We start from the raw sequence: 13,085 nt of genomic DNA, 5'->3' as shown, positions 1-13,085 counted from the left end.
TATTTGTTTCAGGTACTAGTGATGACCGTGGGAAGGCGCCGACTTGATCAGTACACACATGGGATTTTCATGTTATGTGATCTTGGGATTCTTTATATGTCATGGATTGGAGTTTCAAACATTGATGTTTTTATGAAAATTTAATGAATATGTTTTTATATTATGCGAAACATTATTTTGAAATTTACGATGTTCCAAGTTGCTATCAGAGCCTTGGTTTGAGGGATTCGAGTACACCTTCGGGCGTATTTGAACTCAAACTGAGGATTTGAGAAGTATTTTCAAAAAGAGTAAAAGATTTTTGGAAAAACGCAGAGCAGAGTTGTGTGTACGATCAGTCCGCGCCCGAACGGTGATTTCCCAAAATACCCTCATGTTATGTGATATTGATCTTGATATGATGTATTCTCATGCTAGAGTAGGCTAGGTACTCTTATTAGGACTAGAGTGGCCTGATTTGTGATTCCTTAGCCTAGGGAGAGGTGAGCTGCTATGAGGTGCTTGAGAGTGAGTAGGTAGCAGCGAGGGGCTTATGAGAGATCGGTTAGAGAGTGGATTATGCATGATAGAGTACTTGGAATTTGGGATCCGAAGAGGAGGACTTGGGGTGTATTCTGATACGATGCGGACAGTAGTATTGGGCCAGTACTACTGAAAGCACCGAGGCGGTGTACAGCCCAAGTAGGAATCTTTGGAATACCAAGGATCAAGGAGGAATGAGTTGTCGAGTGTGAGTATGCTCGAATGGATTCTAATTTATCGTATGTTGTATTTCAGAGGTAGATCATGGTGAGGACACGTCTTATGCCTGAGAGCAGTGGGGCCATTGATGAGGAGATCTGCCGGATCATCCATGAGGAGGTGGCTGCGGCCATCAGGGCAGAGATACCAGAGATGTTTGGGTTTATTAAGACCACGCTGATTGAGACTTTTGACGAGCGTTACGTTGCTCTTTCTGAGGCTGCTGTTGCAGCGGCCACCGCAGCTATTGCTGCCGCGAGGCCGCAGGGTGGTGATTCGTTGTTGTTCAGGGAGTTCAGCAACACGAAGCCGCCAGAGTTTGATGGTATGCAGGAACCGGTGGCGGCTATGAGATGGATTTCAGACATAGAGGGGTGTTTCTTCACTTGCTCATCTCCTGAGCATTTGAGAGTACGGTTCGCGCTGAACCAGCTTCGCTTGGGAGCGAAGGACTGGTGGAAGTTTGTGACGGCGCACTTTACGCCTGCTGAGCTTGCGGCAGTGACCTGGGAGAGGTTCACTGCCATGTTCCGAGATGAGTACCTTCCCCAGGTGGAGAGGGAGCATTTGGCCCAGGAGTTTCTGACCCTCAAGCAGGGTACTGAGTCTGTTACAGTGATTACCAGGATGTTCCACGAGAGGGCGATGTTCTGCCTTGAGCACGTGTCCACTGAGCAGGCACGTATGAGCTGATATTTGAGTATCTTGAGGCGAGACATTCGGGACTTCGTGGCGAACTCCTCGTACCGGGCATTTGCCAAGCTTCAGGCAAATGCCCGGAAGAGGGAGATTGAGCTAGAGACTCAGGCCAGGGAGGAGGCGGAGTCTTAGGGGAGGGATCAGCGACCGATGCAGTCTCAGCCGGCAGCCAAGCGGGCCAAGCCCGCTGTTCCCAAATCAGGGAGCCAGAAGGGCCGCACTTGTGGGAAGTGCGACAAGGGTCATGATGGAGTCTATAGAGCGGGATCTTGCTACAAGTATGGAAAGGAGGGGCATATGGCCAAGGACTGCCCCTAGGGGTTTGCGGTGTGTTTCCATTGCAACTAGACCGGACACCAGAAGGCAGAATGTCCGCAATTGAGAGGATCATCTCAGGGAGCACCTTAGGGATCTGCCCCTGCCGCCATCAGAGCTACCGAGAGTCGGCCAGTGAAGGCCGAGGCGCCGAGGGCACGAGGGAGAGCCTTTTAGTTGACCGCGGAAGAGGTCCGCGCAGCGCCTGATGTCGTGGCTAGTATGTATTATTTCGTGTATTTATTTTGATGTCAAGATATTATGCTTATATTATGTTATGCGTAGGTACTTTTCTTGTGAATTCTGTACCTTCCTTGGTGTTATTTGACTCGGGTGCGAGTCAGTCTTTTGTATTATCTTTGGCTTTTAGTCAGCATACCAGTGTTAGTCGTGAGGCATTGAGTCGGCCTCTAAGATTTTCCATAGTTGACGAGAGGGTGATATATGCCACGGAGGTAATCCGCGGGTGCGTATTTAAGATCTTCGGGGTCGAGTTCCCGATTGATCTGGTTCCTATCGCGATGGGGGATGTTTGTGTCATTGTGGGCATGGAATGGTTGAGCAGATTCGGTGCGGTTATCGACTGCGAACGACAACTGGTGACCATACGAGACCCTAGTGGGGGAGTTCTAACGGTGTACGGCGAGGGTACCCGTTCTGGGTCAGCATTTTGTTCGGCCGCTAGGGCGAGGCAATGTCTACAGCAGGGTTGTAAGGGCTTTGTGGCATATGTGTGTAATTCGAGGGTTGATTCAGAGAGGCCGAGGTCAGTTGAGGAGGTTCCGATAGTGCGTGAGTTTCCGGATGTATTCCCAGAGGAGTTGCCGGGTGTGCCTCCCGTGTGGCAAGTGGAGTTCAGTATCGATTTGGTTCCAGGAGCCGCGCCTATCGCCAAGGTGCCTTATCGCCTTGCACCTCCAGATATGCAAGAGTTATCCTCGCAGCTTCAGGAGCTGTTGGGAAAGGGGTTTATTCGGCCAAGTAGCTCGCCATGGGGAGCGCCTATCCTTTTTGTCAAGAAGAAGGATGGTTCACACCGGATGTGCATTGATTACCGGGAGTTGAACAAGCTGACGGTCAAGAACCGTTACCCGTTGCCAAGGATCGATGATTTGTTCGATCAGTTACAGGGAGCATCTTGGTTCTCCAAGATTGATTTGAGGTCATGGATCTCATGAACCGAGTGTGCAGGCCGATGTTGGATCGGTCGGTGATTGTATTCATCGACGATATTTTGGTATATTCGAGATCTAGAGAGCAGCATGAGGAGCATTTGAGGGAGATTCTCGGAGTTCTGAGATTGGAGAGGCTTTATGCCAAATTCTCCAAGTGTGGTTTCTAGTTGCGGGAGGTCCAGTTCCTAGGACATCTCGTTAACCAGAAAGGGATATTGGTCGACCCAGCCAAAGTCGAGGCAGTGATGAGTTTGGAAGTGCCGAGGTCGCCTTCCGAGATCAGGAGTTTCTTAGGGTTGGCGGGGTATTATCGGAGATTTATCAGGGACTTCTCCAAGATCGCGGTGCCACTCACCAGGTTTACCCGAAAGGGTATCGCTTTTTCATGGGGCCCCGAGCAGCAGGCCTCCTTTGAGACGCTTCGCCAAAGGTCATGCGAAGCCCCGGTGTTAGCCCTCCCAGAAGGGATGGAGGACTTTGTGGTATACTGTGATGCATCGATTTTGGGGTTGGGGGCAGTGCTGATGCAGAGAGGGCATGTGATAGCATATGCATCGAGGCAGCTGAAGCCTCATGAGACGAGATATCCCACCCATGATCTAGAGTTGGGGGCAGTGGTGTTCGCCCTCAAGATTTGGCGTCACTACCTGTATGGAGTTCGGTGTACGATATACATGGACCATAAGAGTTTGAAGTATTTGATGGATCAGCCCAATCTAAATATGCGACAGAGAAGGTGGTTGGATGTGGTCAAGGATTATGATTGTGAGATCCTATACCACCCAGGCAAGGCTAATGTTGTAGCCGATGCACTGAGCCGCAGGGCGGAGAGCACCCCACTGCGGGATGTATGTTTGAGATTGACCGTGATAGCTCCAGTGTTGGACGCCATTCATGGGGCACAGGCCGAGGCTGTGCAACCTGAGATGCAGAAGAAAGAGCGAGTTGTTGGATTGATTTCAGAGTTCGTTACCCATGGTTGGGGGCTTATGACATTCCAGGGGCGTATCTGGGTGGCGTTTGTGGGAGGAACGCATACCATTTTGATGGAAGAGGCTCATCGGTCAAAATTTTCGATCCATCCTGGGGCCACTAAGATGTATTTGGACCTGAGGAAAGAGTATTGGTGGCCCTATATGAAGAGGGATGTTGCGTGGTTTGTTGAGAGGTACTTGACCTGCCGTAGGGTTAAGGCCGAGCACCAGAGACTGCATGGTAAGTTGCAGCCGTTAGAGGTTCACGAATGGAAGTGGGAACAAATCACCATGGATTTTATCACAAAATTGCCAAGGACTGCCAGGGGAGTTGATGCAATTTGGCTGATTGTGGACAGGTTGACGAAGAGCGCTCACTTTCTTGCTATCAGCGAGAGTTCTTCAGCAGAGAAATTGGTAGAGGTGTATGTGAGGGAAGTGGTGTCACGGCATGGAGTGCCGATCTCGATTGTTTCAGACCGTGATGTGCGTTTCACTTCCAGATTATGGAAAAAATTTCACGAGGAGTTGGGTACTAGACTGCATATCACCCCCAGACAGACGGACAAAGTGAGCGGACGATTCTGACGCTCAAGGACATGCTTCGGGCATGTGTGTCGGATTTCGGGGGAAGTTGGGATACGTACTTGCCCTTAGCAGAGTTTTCCTACAACAACAGCCATCATTCGAGCATTGGTATGCCGCCCTTTGAGCTGTTGTATGGGAGGAGGTTCCGGACCCCCATTTGCTGGGGAGAGGTCGGACAACGTGTGATGGGCAGTACAGAGATCGTGCTTCAGACGACAGAGCAGATCCAACAGGTCAGACAGAGGTTGTTGACCGCTCAGAGTCGTCAGAAGAGTTATGCAGACAGACGCCGGTCCGAGCTTGAGTTTCAGGTCGGCGACCTTGTGCTCCTGAAGGTCTCTCCTTGGAAAGGAGTGATTCGATTCAAGAAGAGGGGCAAGTTGGGGCCCCGATATATTGGTACATTCCGAGTGATCGCGAGGGTAGGCAGGGTAGCCTATCGTTTGGAATTGCCAGCAGAGTTGGGGCAGATTCACGACACTTTCCACGTGTCACAATTGCGGAAATGCATAGCCGATGAGTCGGAAGTAGTTCCATTGGAGGACATTCAGGTGGATGCAAGCCTGAATTATGCTGAGAGACCAGTGGCAATCAGAGATCGGAAAATCAAGGTTCTGAGGAACAAGGAGGTACCCTTGGTTTTGGTTCAGTGGCAGCATTGGAAGGGGTCCGAGATGACTTGGGAGCCGGAGCGTGAGATGCGTAGGCAGCATCCAGAGTTATTTGCAGAGCGAGACTTCGAGGGCGAAGTCTAGTTCTAGTGGGGGAGAATTGTAACAGCTCGGTGTAACAACCATCAAATTTAGATCAAAGATGGTCGGTAAATTGGTGTGACGCTACTAGGACTAAACTGAATTTATGTTTCGTCATTATGTATTTAACAAGTTTAAATGACATTATAGCGAGTAATCGATTATAAGCATATTGTTAATAAATTATGTGACACGTAACAGTGAGCGTAAGGAATTGTCATTGGATGAATGTAATACATAATAATAATAATAATAATAATAATAATAATAATAATAATAATAATAATAATAATAATAATAATAATAATAATAATAAAGAAATCGTTACATTTTTTATAGCAATAGATGTACACGTTCAATATATATAGACTGGGTGGGATGGTTGCGGATAGATGAAAGAAATATAAGGAATATGTAGGAACATCATAATTATACATATATAAATTATAGAGTAAAATACATGTATTATAATACATGGTGATTTATTTGCATTGTAAGATAAAAGCTAGATACATGTATATCTAGATAAATAACAAACCCGATAGTACAATTAAATCTTGGATATCAAGTAGTACATGCAAAGCCAGTTGAAAAATCACCCCTTCACCTCCTGATCGAACATCATTCTTTGATTCATAACTCACACGTGCATAGTTGAGAATAATAGACATGTACTCATCAAACATCTTCCAAAGATCACAAAGTACTAATATTCTCTTCTAAAGTTCTCACCTTTCTGCATGGAAATTACAATTGACTGCCCACAAATTTAATACCCTCCTTATGTATCTCTAATATATTTCAGCCATAATTCATAGAATTTCCCACAAGGTGATATCTTTAGAAATTACTTTAGGAATACTTCCATATCTTCCTTGATCTCAAATGGTACCATGAATCTAACGAGTACCTGATCAAATCTCCCAATATCTGATTCATTTAGAAGCAATATCAACCAGGCCCCACGGCACTTCCCTCTCACAATTTTCCTCAAGATACACACACACACACACAAATTCTGCACATGTACAAAATCCTGCATATATCTCATCGTACAATCAGATATCTTACATGATCCACAGCTGTAAAGGTGCTTTGGAGAAGCTTCACAGCTATCTAACTCATTATTGAAGTCCTTCACTCGTCTCTCCTATCATCTGCCCAAGTTCCTCACTTCCGTGTTCTCTCAAATAAACAGAGGAGGAGTCCAGCAGCAATTGAACTCGATTTCCACCTCCAACCCAGCCCTTTTATTCCTTCTATCTCCAATGGCAAACCAACTCAAATACCTCCTGATCACCACCGATTCCAGTTGAAACAAACCCCTAATCATAAACACGCATGTAGCAGCTTACCAGAGAAGAAGAAGCAGCATGCCTTCATTGGTTAGACACTCAAACTGCTCCTACTCACCTTGTCCCTGCTTCTCCATAAATCTCAGGTAATTCTCTACCTCCTCTGATCAAAATTCGTCCAGCAACCACCGTGAACAGTAGGCACCTGCCATGGTGGCCGGTGGCCTGAACAGTTCCAACCGGACGATCCCGGTGGCGGGTTTGGTCCTAGTCAGGTGTGTATAGTTCCTGATTCCATTATTTTTCTGCCATGTGATGTTTAGGTTGACTCCAAGATTCCCATTCCAAATCCCGCTTAGAACGAGAGCTTCCTGACACTTCCGACTCTCAAAACCAATGTGAATTCTATGGCCCCTATTTCTTATTATCAATGTTTGGGGGAGAATACATGTAGTTCGGTCTTATTATCATGATGAAAATGGTTCAAAACAAATGAATTAAAGTAAAACAACTATCGCTAAGTACATATATATAATCATATACAAGAAGAGTGTTGATAAACTAAGATTTCATTATATGTCACGTAAGTATGATTATAACAACTTATTTTATAGAGATAACTATAAATATAAGTTGTGAAATGTTACTGAGTATTAAGTTCATATAAGTTAAATATTCAAAACAATTAAGGGTTATTAAAGTATTGATATTCTAGATATAAGGGTATGAAGCAAACTGTTAAGAAGAGATAAATAAAAGCTGTGAAATTGTAAGTTCAAGGTACTATGGTGTAGTATGCTCATACTCTATAATGCTGAAAAGAACAATAAACGAAAACGGAACCAGTTACTTACGGAGTATAACAGAAATTGTAATAAATCGTTACTATATAGTCATACCAGATTGAATAACCATATGGTTATACTTAAATCAAGATACCAAATTTGTGCATGTATATGTCGGATATTAAAGAAACAGATTTAAATTAAGTTACTAACCTGCACAAGTACTCTTAAGCCTGTGAAACCCAATACAAAATGTACATATACATATACTAAAAGGGTAACAGATGGAATTTCCGTATAAATTGTTATTATGGTTCCTTGCACATTAAACATCATAGTATAAAATAACTACTCTGTTATCATAATATCAAAGTCGAATCAAAGAACAATAAGTATTGAAGTTCAAGAATTCTGAGTATCGTTTTCTTATACGGCAAATAACTTTGCGTTTCTAGTGAATCTAAAATGAACAACATAGGTTCATTATACCTATCGTTTGTGGGTTTATTATACCAATTCTGCATAGGTTCATTATACCTATTCTTTGTGGGTTCATCATACCCATTCCGCATAGGTTCATTATACCTATTCTTTAAGGGTTTATTATACCCATTCCAAATAGGTTCATTATACCTATTCCGAATATCGAACCCAATCCGTTCAAGCATTCATATCCGGTTTCGCAAAGGCTAAGTTCACAATACTTAGTAGAGACCTTCCGTCAAATAACCGTTAATCCTTGAGGGAACGACTAACGCTAGGTATAAATGTCATAACATTGATCTTATACGGTACGACCGTCCGCCTGGAGTTGCTAGCTACAACTACGTCTGACGAGATGAATTTTGGCGCTGACGTTAGCATTATCGAACATTACCCCGCGTTATTACGGGGAGAATGACTTTAGCACACGCGCCCTATCATGGTGTTGGTGCAATAATAAAGTTTAGTGTCAAGAGTTCGGTTATGACACCATCTAATATTCCTTTGTTCTGAAATCAATAAAAACGACCATTGATAATATAATTATCATATGGAAATTGACAAAGAGAGATTTATTTACTACTAAGTTGGTTCTAACACATGCAACAGTAAAATAATCATTCTTGGTGAAAAATTGACAAATTATGTTTTGAAAAGGGCAAAGATTTCTATCTCTACATTTAGTTCTTTTTATAAAAATCTTTTGTTATTTTAAGAATATATGGAGTCAAAACCTGTAGGACTCACCAACATTATTGTTGACGTATTTTAACATGTATTCTCAGGAAATTAAGGCAAGAAATTCACGCGAGGAGTATGGAATCATCGTCTTATATTTTTGTTCTAAATTAAGTTTTATGTCCTCTTTTTGAATCGTTGAAGATTTGTCATGAAACATGTAACAAAGTAAGATATAATTATGTCGTATGTGATGTAAAACTTTAAGTGGTTGTTTAATGTTTGATATATGCTATGTTTGTGATATTCGATTTTCGTCACTCACCCGGTGATTCCGCCGTTGGCTGGGGGTGTGACACCCGGATTCCCAGGTATTATTTATTCTTATAATTTTGGTGATTTGTGAGGAGACTCGGCGAGTTGGAGCTCAAACTCGCCGAGTATGATCGCAGCTTGGGCACGGGTTCGCGTCTGGACTCGGTGAGTCCAAAAGGTGGACTCGGCGAGTCCACGCTATTTAATGAAACCCTAATTTCCAGGGTATGAGACCTATTTAAAGGGGCTTATGGCCTTCATTTGCGGCCACCAACCCCAGAGAGAACCCTAAAGAGTCTTTGAGCGTTTTGTGAAAGAGAAGAGGAAGATCCTTGACTATTTGTGGGTGTTTTTGCATATAGAAGAAGATCAAGGCAAGAGGAGACCAAAGAAGGTGCTAATCCAGTGATTCCTGAGCTCAGATACTTCATTTAAGGTAACCATTCGTTCCTTTCTTAGTCCTTGGTGTAAATCTTAGAGTTAGGTTTCTTTGTGGAATGATCCATGGAGTAATTGGCCTCTTCACGTGTTGGTGCTTTAGATATGGGCCCAAAGAGGTCCAGAGACCCTTTTCCCTCAAGCTTTATGAGTGTTAATGGAGGCCATGAGCTTAGAATAGCATTCTAGAGACCATATCATCAAATAAGGCCTTTGAACCTTTGCACGAACACCAAGATAGTAACTTTACGTGATGTATGTGCTTGGAAGGACTGGATCTATGAGTTATTGGAACAGATCTGACCTCAGGAGTGAGTTTGAGTTTATGCATGGCATAGACTCGCCAAGTCTGAAGAACAGACTCAGCGAGTAGCATGAAGATTGTCCATAACCACTCAGCGAGTGGTCTTGCCGAGTTAAGGGGTTGACTCAGTGAGTCAGGGAGAGTCAGAGAGGGTTGACGGGTGGACTGAGTCAAGCTGGAACTTGCCGAGTTGTTCTTGAGACTAGGCGAGTTGAGTGGCGGTGTCCCCGCAACTCATGCCAGGTGGAACTCGTCGAGTTAGGAAAATACTCGACGTGTCGAGAGAGGATCCCAGGGAATCAGTGGATGCGTATAGACTTGCCGAGTCGCTATAGTGCACTCGCCGAGTCCGGTCAAAGTTGACTGTTGACCATTGACCAGTGTTGACCTGTGTTGACTTGATAGGGTTAGTCAACCTTAGTTGTGAAGTGTTATTTAGAGATATATTGTGTTATAGGAGGACTATAGATCGGGGGATCGAGCACGAGTGATTTCAGGGATTTGCGAGTTACTGAGATACGCGAGGTGAGTCTTTTCACTATACTTTACCTTGAGTAGGTAACCAGAGTTATGTGATAGAGTATTTGTATGCTATGTATGTTATGTGTTGCACTGCATTATTTCTATGTGATCTATGTTATGCATGTTATCAGAGTTAAAACCTGAGGGTTCACAGAGCTTGGGTGCACGGACCCACAGAGTTATAGCCTCGAGTGGCTAATATGCGTTATGTATGGTATATTGGGAAACTCACTAAGCTTTGTGCTTACAGTGTTTGGTGTTATTTGTTTCAGGTACTAGTGATGACCGTGGGAAGGCGCCGGCTTGATCAGTACACACATGAGATTTTCATGTTATGTGATCTTGGGATTCTTTATATGTCATGGATTGGAGTTTCAAACATTGATGTTTTTATGAAAATTAAATGAATATGTTTTTATATTATGCGAAAAATTATTTTGAAATTTACGGTGTTACAAAGAACCCTTTCTATGTAAGTCAAATGTATAGTATAATATAGCTATGTTTATCTTGCTTTGTTTTGTACTAACGGTTATGATGGAGGATTCTTATAAATTCAGTAAGTAATTTCCTATTATATAAATATATCATTACAAGAAATACATGTACTATATGAAGTCATCAAAGATTTAACACTTTGCTCAACATGTTACAAAGTGTTTTGAAAGTTATAAGTTGTTAACTAAATTTAACCTTTCTGCACTGTTTAAGAAAAATCATAGAAAGATCATACGAATTCGAAAACTAGATCCGTAAATTCTGAGAGTTCCTAAAATGTGTCTAGTTTACTCATAATTTTTATCATGATTTTTGGAAGCCTTTATCTTGTATTAAAATGCTCATATTCACAGACTGGTTCGGACTTGTGTTTGAAACGACATGCTGTTTTGTAAAAATCACCATAAATTGTAGAAAAATCGTGTGGAGATGTGCAAGTAGTCATTTTAAAGCTAAGAAGTGGAAATACATGAACCTAAAACCGTTTTGAAAACTAAAATGTTTAAGTTGTCCAAAAAAGTCCGTGAATGGAGTTGAACTTTTCTGATGAAGGCTGTTAGAAAAGTGTAGTTATGTTCTTGGTGTTTTAACTTGTATTCCCCCCCCCCCCCTAAAAACTTGAGAAAACATGAAAATGTAGGGGTATGAACTCACCTTGAGTAGTTTCAGTAGATGAGTGTTGAAGAAGAGAAGTGTTCACTTGAACACTTGAAGAATCACTTGAAGATTCGAAGATCTAACAAGAATGTGATGATGTTTGTGTAAGAAATCAATGATTTGAGTAGAATGAGGTGTAATAATCACAAGGAGGATGAATTATACTTACCAAGAGAAGAACAAAGCTTGAAAATCAGCCTTAGAGTCTTGAAATAGAGAGAAAAAGTTTGAGAGAAAAGTTGTGTTTGATTTTTGGTGAAATGAGAGCAAGTGAAAGAAATGAGGAGAGAGGTTGAGTGTCCAGCTCTCAAAAACGTGGGGATGGCTTGTGAGTGAGGTAAAAAGGACAAGGAAGTGACAAGGTATGGTGGGGAGGAGTGTGGGTTAGTCATGGAGTAGGTATGGTGGTTGCTTGTGTCATAAAATAAAGGAAAGTCAACACTCCACCTCTTGTACTTCACCCACTCTTTTGGATAAGGTTTTATCCTTAAAAACATGATAATTTAATAATTATGGGTCCTTATATGTTAAAATAAAGTTTTGGGTGAAAATCCCGCATTAAAACAATTAAAAACGAAGCTAAAATGAAGTCGTAGTCGAAAACCGGGAAGAAAATGGCTAACAGCGAAGCTTCTCGGAAAGGGGCCGAAGGTTCGGTCCCTTCTGATGCTGGGTCCGAAGCGAAAGGAAGCGAGGGTCAGCAGGATGCGAAGGGTCAGAAGCGAGGTAGACCGAAGTGAACAGTACCTTCTGGTTCAGTTCCAGGAGCCTTCGGGTTCGGGTGTGCATGCGAGGTTCGGGCCCGAGAGGACCCTTCGGGTTTGGTTCTCAGCAGGTTTGGGTTCGGCTCAGGAGGGTTCGGTCCCTAAGAGGACTTTCGGCCCTAAGAGGGGTTTCGTGTCCTTAAGAGGGGTTTCGGGTCCTTAAGCCCTTTTAGTCTGTTATTGCCCCGTTTTAAGCTGTTTTTGACCCGGTTAAGGGTCGGAATGACCCGAATGACTTCAAAAAGTTACGGAAACTTTTGAGAGAGATTTGGGAGAAATTTGACATTCTTGGAGAGATTTCACATACAAAGAGATATTTGGGAGAGATTTCACATACTTAGAGAGATTTGGGAGAGATTTGACATTCTTGGAGAGATTTCACATACAAAGAGATATTTGGGAGAGATTTCACATATTTAGAGAGATTTGGGAGAGATTTGACATTCTTGGAGAGATTTCACATACAAAGAGATATTTGGGAGAGATTCCACATACTTAGAGAGATTTGGGAGAGACTCTCGATAAGAAGAGATAGAGTGAAAACGATTGAGAGCGGTTTCGTGTGTGACAAATGTGAGTGTCCGGCTTCGCAATGCAAGGTCCGTAAACCCCGTTAAGCCTTGTTTAAGGATCTTACACACTCCCGATGAGTATGCAACATTGTTTTATCGGTTTGGCTCGTCACCTACCACAATTTTAGGTTAAGGAGATCTAGCTGTACGTACTTTTTGATTTATGATCTCTCATTAGAATAGCGAGTTGTTTTTTGGTAATTACATAACGTAAGCCATAGTACACAAGGGTTAGTTGAGTTGACCGGTTTGACTTGTTGACTTAAGTTGACTTTGACTTGACCGGAATTTGACGGTTGTCACATCATCCCCCCGTTAGAGGGAATTTTGTCCCAAAATTTGAATTTAGGCAAGGATTAGGCATGAATAATCGAGCCAAAAAGTGGGGATACTTCCTAATCGATTGATTCTCACGCTCTCAAGTGAATCCAGGTCCTTAGTTGTTATTCTAGCCGTATGATAAAAAAAAATCGAAGTCACTTGGTAATAAAAGCACTAGATTTGATCATAAAGGCATTACAGACAAGACA

At 42.9% G+C, this 13,085-nt stretch overlaps 1 long non-coding RNA gene across 1 annotated transcript; it reads left to right on the top strand.

Moving 5' to 3' along the window:
- Nucleotides 1-6,226: 6,226 nt before the first annotated feature.
- Nucleotides 6,227-10,589, top strand: LOC111903146 (uncharacterized). Its single transcript, XR_002854058.3, has 6 exons — nt 6,227-6,685; nt 6,863-6,937; nt 8,593-8,856; nt 9,163-9,236; nt 10,000-10,067; nt 10,337-10,589. It is a non-coding gene; the product is annotated as an uncharacterized LOC111903146 (long non-coding RNA).
- The last annotated feature ends 2,496 nt before the right edge of the window (nt 10,590-13,085 follow it).

This window comes from Lactuca sativa, chromosome 3 (genome assembly GCF_002870075.4).
Source record: "Lactuca sativa cultivar Salinas chromosome 3, Lsat_Salinas_v11, whole genome shotgun sequence".
NCBI classification, from domain to species: domain Eukaryota; kingdom Viridiplantae; phylum Streptophyta; class Magnoliopsida; order Asterales; family Asteraceae; genus Lactuca; species Lactuca sativa.
This window is presented reverse-complemented; position numbering and strand designations above follow the sequence as displayed.